Here is a 16,804-nt window from a genome sequence, read left to right as displayed (position 1 = left end):
TGGCTACACAGGTAAAACCCCGTCTCTACTAAAAATATAAAAAAAATTAGCCAGGCGTAGTGGCAGGTGCCTGTAGTCCCAGCTACTCGGGAGGCTGAGGCAGGAGAATGGCGTGAACCCAGGAGACAGAGTTTGCAGTGAGCCAAGATCGCGCCACTGCACTCCACCCTGGGTGACAGAGCAAGACTCCGTCTCAAAAATAAAAAGAAATAAAGAAAAAAAAAAGAGTGCCGGTTTCCACTATCATTTTATTATGGAGTATTTGAGTGCCTAGACATCAAAGTTCACTCTATTCCGTCCTTGGGAACAGTGCCACGCACACTGGTCTATCATTGGCATATTCCACCTGAAAGCCCTAACAGGTAATAGGCAGGTAAGCAAGGCCCTTTAAAATAATAGCACGTGTCATCTCTGCTTCTAGGGCAGGTGAGATGTCTAGCAATTTTTTTTTTTAACCTTAAAGACCTTCAACCATTGTTTACTATAAAAGTAAACCTTGATCTTTGTGATGGGCTTACTGGTAGGATTTCTGGTAGTTAGCACAGGCACCAGGGCCTGCAAATTTCTTGGATTCATAGCAACAGGGGTGAACCACCAGCAAGGTCCGGTGAGGGTGTCTTTGATCTCATCGGAAGCCTCATCTACATATTCTGGGTAACAGGGCACCAGGGCTTTGGAGATGTACTGAAGGACAGCATAAATCTGAACCATATGACCACTACCCTTCACACAAACATGGATGTCCATTCCAGCAAGCTGTTCCTTGTCCAGAAGCAGACCTAATTCTAGTAGCTTGTACTGCAATGTGAGCAGCTTCATCATCTCCAGGGGCCCCTCGTTCATCTTGATGAAGCCACTGCCACATCTGCAGAGCACCACAGCTATGGCCATCTCCTTGTATCTGAAGATCTGCACAGACTGCAGCCAACGAGTCCTTAGACGGCATGTCTCCAGGCATAGGTAAGAGCTCCTCATTGCACCACGCCACAACAGGAAAAGGTGTCTAGCAATCTGTATGATCTGAGAGCTGTTGGTATTCTACTCCTTCAGTTGGAAGCAAGGCAACTGGCCTGCTAAAGTCTCTTGCCCAAGTAGGCTCTTCATTTGTGAAACATTATGTATTCTCAGGCTACCAAGGCATACTCAGTTTCACACAGCCATTAGCACATATTATAGGACTGGTTATATTTGAAAGGTACATATGTATTTAGAGACACATTCAGGCAAATAATTGCTAAATACCTACACTATGTGCCAGATAAACATGCCAGACACTATGCACAGCACTATACAGGTACTGCCTCATCTAATTTTCAGGAATCAAGAAAACAGAGGCAAGGAGCCAAGGAGAAATTGTTGTTGTCCAGGAAGGATCTGATGTGCTACAGAAGGCTGGGGCAATGTGAGGAAGGGGAATAAGCTAAGAAGGACAGAGAGTATGAATGAGTAATACCTGGTGACTGACAGTTGAGCAAAGTTTGGTAAGAGCGTGGTTGATGAGAGAGAAGAACACAAGCATTGCTTCCAGCTTAATAGCTTGGGCAAACTGGTGGAGGATGGTGCTCCAGACTATGTTGGTCAACAGGGGAGGTATGTGGGGAACCCAATGATGAAAAGTTGTGAGTGTGGAGCTCAGAAGAAATAGATGGGCTAGAAATAAATATCTAAGAGTGGATGGTGGGTGGGTGGATGGATATTTGAATCCATGGGGCAAGGAGATCATGCAATGAGACTTGGTCTTCTGACAGTACTTTGCAACTGTTCACCCACATTTTAAATTTTAAGAGACCTTTTAAAATATGCCAGTTCCATTTCTTAAAAAGATGATAAGTTCAAGCATGAACTCTGTACCAGGGGGTCAGCGAAAAGTACTTACCTTACTGTCACTAGTCACATCCAACTTCCCTTGGGTCACGCTGAGCCTATTCTAAGCCCTTGCAAAGGCAACAAAGGGAACAAAAAGCTGCTTTTTGTTCCTGCTCCTTGCAAAGGGAAGAAAAGGGAGCTGCTCTGAAAATGAAACCATCACAATATTACATTCTCCTAGAAACATGAGGTCCCGGGATCATGTCTTTATGGGGCTCTCTGGAGAAGCTCAAAGGGCACCTGTTTCAAAGGGCAACTTCCTTTTTGGATGAAACATCCTTATAGAGAAGACAATCAATGGCCAAGACAGGTAACAAACACCAAGATACTACACACACGTCTCATGGTTCCCTTAAAGCCTGAGCTTAAGCAGTCTGGGCTCTACTTCAATCATATTCTAAACATCTAAACCAAAAGACTGCAATTGCAAATAACAGGGAAACAAATATTCAAAAGACTTTTAAGCAACATTTTCTGCTATGGGCAACTGTTGATGATTCTTACCTGAGTGCAGTCTCTTAACTGATGTGATTACTTGAATATTCAAAATAAATTACCATTTGAGGAAATTATCAATTGAATTCCCCAATTTAATTTGTGTAAAGTACACAAAGGCAGTGATACCTTCAGCTGAAATTAAAAGACAGTAGAGAAACATAATAAAGATTAGTTATGCAACCCCCCCAAACGAAAATGTCTTAAAAGATTTTAATTCAAGCCTTTGTAACATAAATAAGGCATATAACACAAAAACACATTTCTTTTTTAAAACTCAATCTACACACCCACATTTTATAACTGTTGTTTGGGTATGAGGGTGAGTGAGGAGAGGGAAAAGTAGAGTTAAATGTGTAAAAAATGGGGGAAAATCCTGCTACAATACAGCATTTTTTAAAGGGACACACAGTCTAGCAATTGTGTATTCATCTCCTCTATAGCGTGTCTCTGAAACCAACAGTTTTATCACCCGTTCAGGTTCCATGTGAATATATAAGCCACCCCATGAATTTTGTGATTCTCTTATTTTAGGAATGCTCATACTTAAAGCCATTACAATGTTGCCAAACCTAGTCTCCCACACCCAGAAAGAAAATTCAAGTTTTGAAAGAGTCTAAGGATCCTCGGAGAACTGAAGGTGGTGGAAGACTTACAGCCTGAACACCATGGCCCAGCACAGCAGCCCTTAATGGGGCCTTGTATCAAAATGACTTAATGTCATTCTCTATCAGAATGTTTTCAAAATAATAGTCACGCATCGCATAATGACCTTTAAATCACCAACGGACCACATATACAAAAATGTAGTCCTCTAAGATTATAATGGAGCTGAAAAATTCCTATTGCCTAGTGACACCATAGCAGTAACATGTTTGTGGTGATGCTGGTGTAAATAAACCAACCACATAGCTAGACCTGTAACAGTATCACACATAAAATTATGTACAGTACATAATACTTGATGCTGATGATAAACAACTATGTCATTGGTTTATGTATTTAGTATACTATATCTTTTTATCATTTAGAGTGTATTCCTTCTAATTATGCATTTTTAAAAGTTAACTATGAAACAGCTTCAGATAGGTCCTTCAGGAGGTATTCCAGAAGAAGGTATTCTTGTCATAGGAGATGACAGCTTTGTCCGTGTTACTGCCCCTACAGACCTTCCAGTGGGACAAGATGTAGAGATGGAAGATGGTGACATTGATGATCCTGCCCCTGTATAGGCCTAGGCTAATGTGTATGTTTTAGTTTTTAACAAAAAAAAATTTTAAAACTTTAAAAGGAGAAAAAAAGCTTGAAGAATAAGGATAAGAAGAAAGAATTTTCTGTGCAGCCATACAGCCTGTATTTTAAGCTATTATTATTACAAAAGAGTCAAAAAGTTTAAAAAATTTAAGTTTATAAAATAAAAATGTTACAATAAGCTACAGTTTATGTATTAAGGAAAAATATATATTAAAATAATACATATTTTTAAAAAAATCTTTTATTATAAATAAGTAGAGATGGGGTCTTGTAATATTGCCCAGGCTGGTCTTAAATGCCTGGCCCCAACTAAGCCTCACAAAGTGCTGAGATTAGACATGAGCCACCACACCTAATCGAAAAATATTTTTTATAAACCTAATGTACCCTAAGTGTACAGTGTATATAAAGTCTAGAGTGTACAGTAAAGTCCTAGGCCTTCACATTCACTCCCCATTCACTGACTTACCCAGAGCAACTTCCAGTCCTACAAGCTCCATTCACAGCAACTGCCCTACTTAGTTGTACCATTTTTTATCTTTTATATTTTTACTGTAACTTTTCATTGTTTAGATATACAGATACTTGCCACTGTGTTACAGCTGGCTACAGTATTCAGTACAGTAACTTACTGTACAGGTTTGTAGCCTAAAAGCAGTGTGGTATATCATACGCCCTATGTATGTGGTAACCATCTAGGTTTGTGTAAGAACACTCTATGATGACCACACAACAAAAAAATTGCCTAAGGATACATTTCTCAAAAAGTATTCCCATTGTCAAGCTATACATGACTTGTACAACTTGTACACCTGACTTACATTTTCACCCAAGGGAGATGAGGCAATCTGAAGAAAGAGGCTCCCTAGAGAATCTGGATGTCCTTCCCTCCCAGTCTGCATTTCTCTGAGCATATATACCTTGTAAATCAAACCCAGATGGGGCTAGGACCAGATAAGGAAACCAGTGCTGGATGCCCTTGACCAGTCACACTAATCCAGCCACACTAGACCAGTCAGGCTAGTGAACACTGATTTCTTATACTAACAATTATAAGCTATTCAGTGTTTACACTTCTGATTTTCCCCAAAAAAGAGGTTTAAGTTCAAATTATCTAAATAAGGAGTAATGGAAGAAACAAATGGTCACCCTTTCAAGTACTGATCATAAATGTTATTCCCCATTAGCTTTCTTTATCTAAACCTTTATTTAGTTACTGTCAACAGAAGCTATATGTTGATTATACTGTCAACCTCCCAGAATACAATGATGAATAAGAAACTCAACCTTGTTTCATGTATCTAAAGCTGCAAATACAAAGATCACTACTTAGGTCTGACAGGTGTACAGCATAGCAGTGTGGCCAAGATTAGAGTCTTTAAGCCAGTCTGCCTGGGTTTGAATCCTGGCTCTGTCACTTACTAGCTGTGGATATCTGGACAAGCGACTTAACCTTTATCTTACTTTCCTCATCTGTAAAATTGGAGTCCCAAACTTGTGGGCTTTTGTGAAGCCACAATGAATTAATATAAGTTGAACACTTCAAAAAAGTGCCCATTATGTGGTACCAAGCACCTATATTCACTACCCACAGAACAGCTTTGTTCTCTTTAAAATGTGTAGAATATTCTATTGCCCAGCTGTAGCACAATTTATTCTTCTCAAGGACATTTAGTCTACTAACTCTTCCAATCTTTTGCTATTAAAACAATGCTTCAGATGTTTTTACTATGCTAATCAAATTAAGTCAGTGCCCCACCTAACTTTCATGTACAATACTGATAGTTTTAACACCCTCCAAAGTAGGCACAGGATTATCACCTTCCAGGTTCTAGACAGATCCTAGGGTCTCAAAGAGGTAGGGTGACTTACCTGCTGAAGCCCACACAGACGTTAAGTGGCAGAGATGGAACCCCGTATAGGTGCATGGCTGCCAACCCAATCTGCTTCCCACAGCTGTCCTTACTTAAAAGAAGTACAGAAGGTCTTCTTTTAAATGAACCTCAGATCCATAACAGAGATAAATATGCAGAAGTTCAGACAGAAGCAAACTCAAATTTTCACAGAGATGCTTATAACAAATACAGTTGATGGAGGCGTCAACAACTTCTGTAAATATTGAAGTATTATTTCTTCTGCCAAAGACTGAAGCAAAAGTACCCTGAATACTACCCCTAGGGAGATACACCACATTTTCAAACTCTCAGGGAAGCAAATGAATAATTACTGAATTTGGTATCATAAGAACTATTCTTTGGGGAAGGAGAAATTCATAACACTCACTTTGTTGTAGCATTTGCTGTGCCAAGACCAAAGAGGAACAAGTACTCTGGGGTTCAGAAACTCATAAAACACAGACCCGAGTGGCCAACTCGCCAGCATGGCTTTAATTAGGCCTGTTCAGCATGGGCTTATAAGAGATTAATTCTGACAGGATGAAATTGTTGATATGAGGAAAAGGATGAGATAAATGTGGAACTTAACAGAGATGGAACCTATAATTAGCCTGTACTCGCAAGACGGTGCCTACCTAATATAACCATAAAGATTACAGTTTAAAATCACAGGTATATTTCAATAAAATTGTTATTCTCCCAATTAGAGAAAGCATGCCAGTATCAACACTAAAAATCTTAAAATAAATCAGAAATTTTTTCCTAAATCCCAGTCAGCAAGCAGACATCAAATAAAAGGCACAAAAGTCCAACCTAATAATAAGGAATACTAAGACATACTCATGCCTGAACGCAATTACAACTGTACTTCACACAGAACTGGCAGAAGAGGATGGCGGAGAAGAGTGGGAATTTAGTCTTTCTAAAAGGTCACCAAGTATGAATATGAATATCTTAAATCCAGGGACTACACAATTCTAAAAGTGAATGCCTACAAGTCAACTAAAAATGTTACCATGGAGCAAACATGACAGTGGGAACCAAAGAGGCCGGTAATAACATTTACGGGTTGAAATTGGGGTTGGGGGTGAGGGTTCCTATTGTAGAAACTGAAAACCAGGTCAGGATAGGCCAAAACATCTCCAGCAGTTACGTTTTAATCTCATAAAGAGAAAGCCAGCAGCTTGCTGCTGCTGCAATCTCCATCACAAATTTTGACATTCTCCTGCCCTCCTTTCCTTCTTTCTTTCTTTATTTTGGGACAGGGTCTGGCTCTGCCACCCAGGCTGGAGGGCAGTGGCGCAATCACAGCTCACTATAACCTCCGCCTCGTGGACTCAAGTCATCCTCCCACCTCAGCTTCGCAAGGAGCTGGGACTACAGGCATGTACCACCACATCCAACTAATTTTTGTGTTTTCTGTACAGATGGGGTCTTACCATATTGCCCAGGTTGGTCGCAAACTCCTGAGCTCAAGTGATCTGCCCACCATGGCTTCCCAAAGTGCTGGGATTATAGGTTTGAGCAACCGTGCCCAGCCAACATCTATCTTTCTAAGATCTAAATGATCTCACTTTCATTCTCTATCCCTGGCCAAACAGAAACAAAGAAAAAATAAAAAATAAAATAAAATAATAAAAATTTGCTCTAGGCAAAATGAAAATAAAATTTAATCTTTCATTTTTAAAGGAAAAGAGACCAATGCTCAGAGTTGATTTTCTTCAAGTTAGGACAAGAAACCAAGGCAGCCAGATTCTATAAAGAATGAGGGACCCTACTTAAACAATCATGCCTTCCAATCTTCTCAAATTACTTCAGTTTTAATAAACACACAAACATGTATGTGCTCTACTATAAACCTAACGTGAAGCTACATGTGTTTTAACATCTATTATGTGAGCAGAGGTAACCCAGTTGGTGGAAGAAGCCCAGAAGCCTGGCTCTGCCAGCATCTGGCTGCACCACCTTTGGTAATATTGCGGCTTTCCTCTTCTTACCAGGGACAAGTGTAGGAGGCATCCCAATTCTGTAATATTAAAATGTGGAAAGTTACCTGCAGTGGTTTTAAGATGCCACTGATTATAAGCTCCACCTCTACCCAGATGTGAAATGTGAAAAGCTGACAATAGATGAAATGTGGTAGAAACATGTTCTTGCAGAAAGGCAACCAAAAAAATAAGACAAAGGTTGGCTGTGAAGAGGAGGAATTGGAAGAAATGGCTAGTCTGGATATCTGCCTAGGCTGTGGGGCTATTTCCATCTGATTACAAAGCTCCCTCTTCTCTTTGAAAGAGTACCCCTCCTCTTGCTGGCCCTCAAATCTAATTGGTCTTCAGGTCTTATCCTGGAAACAGTCTCCCACAATTACCTCTCTCCAGTCTGTGCTCATGGCTGTGGCTTCAGGTCAGGCCTTTTCAATGCCCTGGCCATCTCTAACAAATCCACACCAATCCACCCTACACTCTAACCTGTCTTTCTGGAGCACAGCACTCAGAATGTCCTCATTGTCATTCAAAAGCTTATTGGTGGTATTCTACCAAACACCTTAGGAGAGGGAGCAGGCCAGGGTGTCAAGGTGATCTAAGCTGGAATGCTTTGTGACCTCAAATCAAATGTCTAAACTCTGGGCCTCTTTCCACCTGTAAAATGGGAATGCTGTAGCATCCATTAATAATAGAAATAAGTCCTTGTGAGGGGCTCAGTGCAAGGTCTGACATGTAATAGCTCAGTAAAAGTTAGCCATTATTATTATTACATCAATAACTTGACTTTCTCGCCTTTTCTTCCACTCCTGCCTCCTAAACCAGCTTCTGCCAATTGTGCTATTTGCTTTTTGCCCAATGATTCCACACTAGCTTACTCTCCAAACTCCCTCTTGCCTAGAATGCATATCCTCCTATTCCTGCCTATCAACTAAGAGTCCTTTATGAAATATAAGGCTAAATTCTAATTTTAATTCAAGTCAATTTCGTTTAATCCAATCATCCATTCGGTCCTTACAATAGACGCTGTAGCTGACTTCCTGTGTTCCGCAGGTGAAGAACACCCTTCTTAAAGGTGAAGTAGCTAGCTGAGGAGATTTAACTCTACTTCCCTGATTCTGGGATGGGCCTCCAGCTTATTAAATGTCCACTGCTCCAGTTACTGCTTCAAGTAACCAAGGCTTAAGTCAATCACCTTAAGGCATCCTGACCAATTCAGGAGTGCTAGGCCCTGATACATCTAACATGGATAGCTCTGCCATGAAGCTTTATCAGATATAAAGATACAAGTTTCCCAGAAATCTGCTTCTGACTCTCTTTTGGTACAAGGTGTAGATTAAATACGTGTATACAGGGCTTAAAGTGTATATTAAATCAGGAAACCCTCTGGAATCACGAACTGTTGTCATTCATCTTTGTATCCAGCCCCTCACATCCATAATCAGTAACTGAGAAGTCAAGGAATTTAAAAAATGAATCGAGTGTGGGCTACAAGGGAACAGATTTTAGACAGATTTAAGAGACAATAAATTGTGAGTCTTGGATGGATTAACAAGAATCTTTAAACACAGGTTAGATTTTTAAGTTATGGAGTAACCGTATTACATAATGGCACAGAGCCCACTGGACAAATAATCCTGGCAGCACAGGGATATATGAAGGAGCAGAGATGTTGCAGGAGACACAGCTACAGGAATTTGGACAAGTCACTTGTCATCTCTAGGCCTTAATCCTAGAAATTCTTTTGAGATTTTTTTTTTTTCCACTTTAAAGTTCCGGGATACATGTGTCGAACGTGCAGGTTTGTTACATAGGTATACATGTGCTATGGTGGTTTCTGGCACCTATCAACCCATCATCTAGGTTTTTTTTGAAAGGGAGTCTCACTCTGTCACCCAGGCTGGAGTACAGTGGCACAATCTCGGCTCACTGCAAGCTCCGCCTCCCAGGTTCAGGCCATTCTCCTGCCTCAACCTCCCAAGCAGCTGGGACTACAGGTGCCTGCCACCACACCCAGCTAATTTTTTTTTTTTTTTTGTATTTTTAGTGGAGATGGGGTTTCACCACGTTAGCCAGGATGGTCTCGATCTCCTGACCTCCAGATCTTCCCTCCTGGGCCTCCCAAAATGCTGGGATTACAGGCATGAGCCACCGCAACCGGCCCATCATCTAGGTTTTAAGCCCTGCATGCATCAGGTATTTGTCCTAATGCTCTCCCTCCCCATGACAGGCCCAGGTGTGTGATGTTCCCCTCCCTGTGTCCATGTGTTCTCATTGTTCAACTCCCATTTATGAGTGAGAACATGCAGCGTTTGGTTTTCTGTTCCTGTGTTAGTTTCCTGAGGAGGATGGTTTCCAGCTTCATCCATGTCCCTGCAAAGGACATGAACTCATTCATTTTTACAGCTGCATAGTATTCCATGGTGTATAAGTGCCACATTTTCTTTATCCAGTCTATCATTGATGGGCATTTGGGTTGGTTCCAAGTCTTTGCTACTGTAAATGGTGCTGCAATAAACATATGTGTGCATGTGTCTTCATAGTACTCCTCAATTCTTAAAAGACAACTAGGGGATAAAACCTCACAGGGGTGTTACAAGAATTACGTGTGGAAAGCAACCATTTAGGTACATGTGTGTATTAATAAGTACCTGACACAGAAAGTATTCAAGGAAAAATTTATTTATGGGTAACTAATGAGAAGATTATCCTTCTGATAACAGAAGAGCTGGCAGGCAAAGAGGAGGAATTAAAAAAAAAAAATTACAAAATGTTTTAGGAGAGAAGAATGTAGCCAGGAAAGAAAGACGTAAAACTCTCTTTTCACACTCTCTACTAACTACCCACCTAGGCACCAAAGTTACCCTCAAAAAAAGAAAACAGTTTTGCTTTGATTTGTGTAATTCAAGCTCGAAATAAGACACCCAAGGATAGATGCTCACCTCTAGAAGCAGAAAGACAAGCAACGATTATGCAGGGAGCAAAAGAAGAGGTAGTGAAAAAAAAGATTCTTGCAAACATCGAACATCCAAAAATTAAGGTCTGTAACCAAGAAGAAGCTCTGTTGATTTCAGGGAAGGAGAAGGAAACATTTTCAAACGACCATTTGGCAGACCCAATGCTGGGTTCTCATCTGTATTATCTCTTGAAATCCACAATGATTCTGCCACATAAAACCCCCATTTATAGACAAGGAAATTGAGTCAAGGCGAGGTCAATATCTGAAGTTACAAGATATTTTTCTTGAAAAACTTATCAAATTTTAGTATACCTTCTATTGTCACTTTTCAGCTAAGTTCTGTATTACATTCTGTAACATTACCTATCTGTATCAATAAAAATTTTCCCTTTGTCTTCAATTAGAAATAGAAGCGAAAATGCAAAAAGCGAAACAGTACAGAAAAAGTTCTGGCAATAAGAAGTTAGAATCTAGGGTAAAAATCTAAAAGGAAAATGAGTAACATTTCCGTTTCAAGTGCAGAGTTTTCTGGAGAATCCCAGGCAGTGTCTGAGCTACTAAAAAGTAACCCGCTTGTCCCAAACCACAGATGGAAGGCTAAAACGTTTGTCCACGGCCATCTAATGCAAAACCGCCTGTCTCCATCTGTAGATTCTGCATCAAATGCTTTTGGCTGAGACGTGCAAGCAAAACAAGTGCAGACCAACAGGTTATCTGCCAAGCGGTTAAGAGAACGAGTTACAAAACCTGACAAGCAACATCAGCTCTTCCGTACAATTCTATGAAGCACTTCCTGCCACGGGTCCCGCTATTTAAAACAAATTAGGCTGCTTGCTCCCCACAAATGCCATCCAGCACCTCTCGGTTCCTCGGTCCAGCTAATAAACCATGCACCGGATTCTTCCGAAAGAGACCTCCCCACCCCACCCTCACACCGCCACCCCCGCCACTTTGCATAACTTGGCCAAATGCATTCTCCAAATTTGCAATCAAGGAGCTTAATTCACAATTGTGGATGGGGCGGGGGTAACCGCCAAGTGCAAGAACACGGAACGGTTGCCAGATACGGAACAGCAAGAACTCTTGCTTTAGGCATTACTCCCTCCATCCGAGGTAGTGGGATGGGAGAGTCTTACTGGCGTGGAAACAGTAAAAAGGCACTTTTCCTTACAACTCGCAACACAACACACACTCCAGCTCCCCCAGCCCAGAGCAGAACCGCCCCCGCGCCGCGCGCCTCCCTCGCCGCCAACCGCTCCCGCCTCTCCAGCGATCAGGCTCCCAGAAAGGACCGCCCCGGTCGCCCCCGAGCCCCCGCCCTCTCGCCTTTTCACCAGCCTCATCCCTCCCAGAGTACCGAGGGCTGCCGTTGTCTGGTTTTAATAAAAACTGAAGTGCTCCAGAGCTAGCAGGCTTCCCTCCGAGAGGAGGAGGGAAGGTCCGAAGGGTTAACGGAGGCGGAGAGAACAGGAAAAAAAGGAAAGGCTGGAGGGTCCCCCCAGCGGCGCCCGGTGCCCGCGGACCCTCGCACAGGCTCTTCGAACTCACCCGGGTTTCGCCGCCTCCAAAGAAAGCGCGCTCCCTCCGAGAGCGCTCCCCCGGATCTCCCGCCGCGCGCTCCGGCCGACAGGGCGGGAGGACCCAGGCGGACAGACCCATCCCTCCCGCGTCTGGTCTGGGCACGGTGTCGTGCCCCGCGGCGCCTGTCAGCGCGCACAGGTGCGACCGTAACACAGAGAACGCTTCCGAGCGCCCTGCCTCAGCCTCGGCGTGGGGCGAGCCGCCTGCGCCCGCACCCCTTTCCCCGTGCCCGAGAAGCCGGGCTGTACCCCAGAACCGGCGGAGCTGGAGGCCGCGGGCGAAGCGGGGGCAGCTCCGGCAGCTCTTTCTCGGCACCAGGTCCGAGACCTAACGGCAGTTCTCTCTGACCGCTTGCCGGCCGCGCGCTCGCGCGGGTGTCATGGCCGAGCGGCGGTCCCCGGCGAAGTTTCCCGGAGCTGACGGCTTTACCTTTTAGCCCGAGGGGCGGCAGCAGCTTTGAGCAACAGGAAGGCGACGGCAGCGGCGGCGACGGCGGGAGCGCGGGTGGCAGTCGGGGCAGAAGAGGATGTAGAAAGAAGCACCGGTGGCTAGGACCCGCCGCGATGGGAAGAGGAAGGCGCCGGCTGTCTACAATCAGAACGTGGGCTGACCGTGACGTCACAATGGCGCGGCCAGCCAATCGGGACCCGAGGGATGAATCAAGCGCTATGATGTCATGCGGCCCCGGAGCCAATCGCGGGACAATAGAACTTTCGTGATTGTAAATTCCAGAATCCGATGCGGTGCAGAGCCTAGGCCGGGGCTGGCCTCCTCGGTTTCACGTGTCTCTGGGAAATTTTTTTCTCCTTTCTTCCTAATAAGCCTGCGTGGAACGCAGAGCCTGCGCAATAGCCCCAGTGAAGTTCTCGATGCCCTGAACTCTGGTTTTCTTACTGCCAGGCGTGGCAGGAGTCTGTGGCCGCATTTGGGTGGCAGAAGCCCACCCTCGTTACGGCCTCCTCCATGACTCATGTCATTCTGAAGGGGGATCCACTTCTTGGTTAAAGCTGAAAGGGTTAAATGCCCACGGAGACCGCTGGAGTGAAGGTCTGCAGTTGAACAAGATAAAGCAACAAGAACAAAATGACTCAGAACTGTTATAGCCTTAACTCGCTGGCAAAGGATTTACCGTGTATTTTTCTTAGGGATTCTGATTTTTGTTTGGAGGCCACTATCAACTCCATTCCTACTCTAGAAATTATTCTAAAGGATTGTTAAATAAGGAAAGATGGAATAAGTGTCTTTTCAGCTAAGCAAATTTAAGCACTAAAGACAAAAGGGGTTCAGGGCATAAACGGAAAATCCTTGCTGTTTTTCACCGATACTTGGATAATTAAAGACCTTCATTAGCCTTGTAACCTACCGCCTCCCCATTCAAACCCCAGATATTTAGCCTTTCTTCGTGTGCACCTCTTGCTGTATTCTTACTACTCTATGTCCATCCACCTAACAGCTGACCATTTAATGTAGGCAAATTTATTCTTTTTTCTTTTTTGAGACAGAGTCTCGCTCTGTCGCCCAGGCCGGAGTGCAGTGGCGCGATCTCAGTTCACTGCACCCTCCACCTCCCGGGTTCAAGCAATCCTCCTGCCTCAGCCTCCCAAGTAGCTGGGATTACAGGCACGCGACACCACGCCCGGCTAATTTTTGCATTTTTAGTAGAGATGAGGTTTCGCCATGTCGGCCAGGCTGGTCTCGAACTCCTGACCTCAGATAATCTGCTCGCCTCGGCTTCCCAAAGTGCTGGGATTACAGGCGTTAGCCATCGAGCCTGGCCCGCAAACTTATTCTTTTACATGTTTACAATGTAATGTTTATCACGTGCCAGCTGTGTTCCAGGCAGTGGGCTATTGCAATAGGAATGCAAGTATACAAACCATGTACAAATTAAGTAAATTAAACATATACAAATAATCCAGATTGTCAGTTGCCATTCAGCTCCACAAACACTGAATGGCTTCAATTTGCTAGATACTATGTTAGGTATTTGAAATTTAAAACCTTCAAAGACTTCTTGGGCCTGGAAAATGATACAGTCAGGAAGCAACTACAATGCATAGTGGTAAATGCTGCTATGAACATCAAGGGGCACGCAGAAAGCATATGCTGATGGCATAGACGATTTTGGTGAGATATCTCCTCCATTCCTCACTCTTCTGCCAGTAGTAGCCCAAGGCCAGGGCTCATCTCTGTCATCCCGTCTTAAGTTTTGCCTTTCCAGGTTTTAAAAGTTTCTAATTTAACTTGGGATTCCAAAAATCTTGTTTTACACTACACTTGTGTTGTGCTTACCCATCAATAAAATGTTTTAAGCCCATTTGACCAAAATATCTTTATTTTAAATTCAGGCTTATATAACTGTCAAGCTATGCATTAAATATCAAGTGATTTTTCTTATTGTGTGATTAAGTATGACGTTTTACTGTTTCTTCCCATCCCCAAAAGGCTGCCTTTTTACACAGTTCTTTGTTGACGTGTTTCTTGGTTTCCATTATAGCATCACCACCCTGTATTGTGGTTGCTTTCTGATGGCATCATCTCACTCAATCCCTGGGGTGTATGTACCCTACTTTAAAGACCACCACTTTAGGTTGTAAATTCCGTTGAAGGGGAAAACATGTTGAATTTTGCTCCTTATTGATCTGTAGATTTTAGTACAATCCCTGGCACATAAGAGCTCAATAAATATGTTTTAGATGAGGGAATCTGTGAACTCTTATTCCCCCTCACCATCACCGTCCCTTTTCAGCTCCAGAGTTCCAATCCTCTATCAGATAGTCACATCCCAAGATTATTAGATTATTAACTCCTCTCAAACATGTTGGTAAGGTCATGTTCTCATTAGTTCTCCAGCCAGAGACTTAGAGTTCCCAGTACACATATATATACACAGATGTATTATTTTACATATTACAATGTAATGTTTATCATGTGTCATACGTCTCTGGGGGAAGCTTCCTCCCACCCTAACAATTACTTCATATTTCTGCATCATTGCACTCAAGAGTAAAGCTGTAAGAAAAATAGTGGAGCCGAAATGACTCCCCAACTTAACTGTGGGATTTTTTTCCAAATAAATCAAAAGAATCCCTAGGATCCAATGCCAGGCTTACTAAATAACAGGGTTCAAGGAACCTGTTTTAGGTAGCATCAGAATCAGATTCCTGGCCAACTGGGTTCTGGAAACTGTGCTGAAGCCATCCTTGCCCTTTTAACCCAGCTATCCAACAATGTGAGTCCAGATAAGGTACAGTTAACAAAACCCTGTAACTATTACCTGTTTCTTCATGGCATCCACATGGTAGTCCCCCAAGAAATGATTGTTGAATTATCTTTATTCAATAGCTAACTATTAATATTTTCTTCTTTCTCCTTCATTTATTTATTTATTTTTGAGATGGAGTTTCAGTCTTGTTGCCCAGGCTGGAGTGCCATGGCACAATCTTGGCTCACTGCAACCTCCACCTCCCAGGTTCAAGCGATTCTCCTGCCTCAGCCTCTCGAGTAGCTGGGAGCACCCACCACCACACCTGGCTAATTTTTTTGTATTTTTAGTAGAGATGGAGTTTCACCATGTTGGCCAGGCTGGTCTTGAACTCCTGACCTCAGGTGATCCACCCACCTCGGCCTCCCAAAGTGCTGGGATTACAGGCATGAGCCACTGTGCCTGGCCTTCTATTTGTTTTTAAATTCTAGTAACATTTTTCCTTTTGCTCTTAGTTTTCATAAATGAGCTCAGATCTCCTCAAATCACACACTTCTAAGTGTATTAGAAGGTTGCTCCAGTATTGCTTTTGAAAAGGAAAGTATTTAACATCCTAGGCAATTTGTTTTTATAGTTATAGCAGCTGCAGTTGAATTAAAAAATACAATTGGAACTTTCATTAGAATACAATTCTGAGTAGTGAAACTTGTTTCATTAGGAAATATTTGCATGACATAATGAAACATATCCTTTCAGAAAAGATATAAGCCAATGTTTGCTTCTAGACGTGTCAAAGTTGACTAAAATATAGGCCAAGTGACCGCTATTTTATGCTAAAGATGGCACTGCAGTCTCTGTTGGTTCCTACATTCCCACTCTTCCGCTGCCAATTTTTTTTTTTTCTGTTCTAATTTGTGTTTTCTGTTATCTTGCTGCCCAGAATTCCCACAGGCCTGGCTTGTCTTTGTTGAAGGCAGAGGTAGATTAAAGGCAGTTTCTTGTCCTCCTCAGACCTTGGAGTCAGTTCCATACTTCTATTGGTACTTTGCTGTTCCTTCTCTTCATTGCTGTTCAACAATATGTACTGCGGTTTATCTCTATCCTTGTCCTTGAGTGTTCATCTTGATGAATATGAACTGCTTGAAGACACTGCCCATGCCTGGTCTGCTATGTTGTTTTCTTAATGGCTAGCAGAATTTCTGGCAAATCACAAATTTTCATAAATATTTGATTAATGAATGAACAATTTGTACAATTTGTGGATTCTCTAGCTTTTTCTTCTCCAATTCCTTTTACCCTCATTAGTACTCTCTCCATGAGTGACTGGGCGATGAAAGAGATCTGCATCCTTGGTCTTCTGTATCCACATTTGCTTTGCAGGTAATATCATCCCCTTTCATGCATTTGGATTTCGTTTATTGTCTGCTGACTCTCAAATGTATTTCTCCAGCCCACACATTTTCCCTGAATTCCAGACTTATACATTTAACTACCTATTAATGACTTCTCTAAATGAGATATATTCGTAAATGAGATATCCAAAAGACATCTCAAATTAAGCATAACA

At 42.7% G+C, this 16,804-nt stretch overlaps 1 protein-coding gene across 8 annotated transcripts in view; it reads right to left on the bottom strand.

Annotated features, from left to right (window-relative positions):
* ELOVL5 (ELOVL fatty acid elongase 5) overlaps positions 1–13,383 on the bottom strand; it is an 85,661-nt gene extending 72,278 nt beyond the window's left edge. For 4 of the 8 annotated variants that reach the window (XM_030929518.1, XM_030929526.1, XM_010363987.2 and 1 more), the window contains exon 1: positions 12,462–13,383. The gene's annotated coding sequence lies outside the window, so the exon portion shown is untranslated. Of the gene's footprint in view, positions 1–2,370; positions 2,497–11,999 lie in introns of those variants that run through there. The other 4 variants (XM_030929523.1, XM_030929519.1, XM_030929524.1 and 1 more) reach the window with 4 other exon arrangements.
* Between the last annotated feature and the right edge of the window lie 3,421 nt (positions 13,384–16,804).

This window comes from Rhinopithecus roxellana, chromosome 4, assembly GCF_007565055.1.
Source record: "Rhinopithecus roxellana isolate Shanxi Qingling chromosome 4, ASM756505v1, whole genome shotgun sequence".
NCBI lineage: Eukaryota > Metazoa > Chordata > Mammalia > Primates > Cercopithecidae > Rhinopithecus > Rhinopithecus roxellana.
The sequence above is the reverse complement of the archived record's forward strand: the minus strand, read 5'-3'. Positions and strand labels throughout refer to the sequence as shown.